Consider the following 1,325-nt stretch of genomic DNA (forward strand, 5'->3'; position numbering starts at 1 on the left):
TAGTGTGCGTCACAGTGTGTTAAATCATTGTTTTCCCCAAAGCATCTAAAAGCCAACTCACACTGCCATACTCCTATCAGGGTGAACGCACTGACCAAAATAAAAAAAGTATATAAAAAATTTAAAAAAGGTGGCAGTGTAAAATGACCATAATGCTGTATGTTAGTTGTGAGATTAATTAAACTTGGCTTGATATAATACATATTCAGAAGTACACCAGTGTGAATCATCATTAAGTCAATTTATATTGTCACTGTTTTTAGGTTACATTGTCTGTAGATTTTTCAGTGTCCAAATTTTGTTTGTATTCTATTTACTTTAAAAGTATAATCTATATAAAAGAAAAACATTTATTTAATTTATAAAACGTGTGGAAATTCAATTTATTTACATAAAGTGTGAGTAAACGGGAATATATTCTAGAAAACATGTTTAAGCTTATTTCATTAAATGCTGGAATGTTTTAAAATAAATTTACATTTATATAAATGTAATATATTTACATGTACATAAGTGTCATATGTTAAAAAATATTAGAAATGAATATATGGACATATATAGCAAATTAATATATTTACATAGTCTGATATTTACATATAAAGGATGTATATACAAATATTTCAGATACAAATATATTTACATATATTTTATAACATTTATTTTCTTCTATTTGAATTTAAGATATTTAAATATATGAAAATCTATTTATTCATATATTTCAATCTATGTGACTTCTGTTTGGGGAGTCCTGCTGAGTTTGTTGAATAATATTTGCAGTCCTGTTGTATGTTTGCAGTCTAGCGTTTGTTGATGCCTTGCTGTGTTTGTGGCTTTGATGAAAGTTTTTTTATAAGCGCATATGTCGCATTTTTGTATAGAAGACCCGTAGCATTTAAAACATTAAGTGTATGGTAATTTATAGATGTTTACTGAGACACGAGTCTCCGTTTATGGAAATTTGATTTTGCTGAGACTGTCCTGCACTGGGATGTACGTGGATTTACCGATGTGTGAGTAAACATTTCCGTCCGTGTCTGGGAGTTTATCGCGTTAGTGAGCGGACAGGAAAACTGCCACAAACACAAAAGTCCGTTTTCGACAGTGTCCAGAAATCAGAAACACCAGATTACATCGACGGACACTGACGAAAACGGGGTGACGTGAACAGTCCGGAAAAACACCTTTTCATGTCTGTGTTAAAAAAAGAGAGAGAGAGAAAGAGGTGAGTGACACAGACACATAAAACAGATATTTGGCCAATCACAGCCCTCTGTTTTGGGGCTCCACCAATCACAGTAGGAACAATGCTTCCTGTCTGATCCTTT

This window comes from Carassius auratus, chromosome 29, assembly GCF_003368295.1.
Source record: "Carassius auratus strain Wakin chromosome 29, ASM336829v1, whole genome shotgun sequence".
NCBI classification, from domain to species: Eukaryota; Metazoa; Chordata; class Actinopteri; order Cypriniformes; family Cyprinidae; genus Carassius; species Carassius auratus.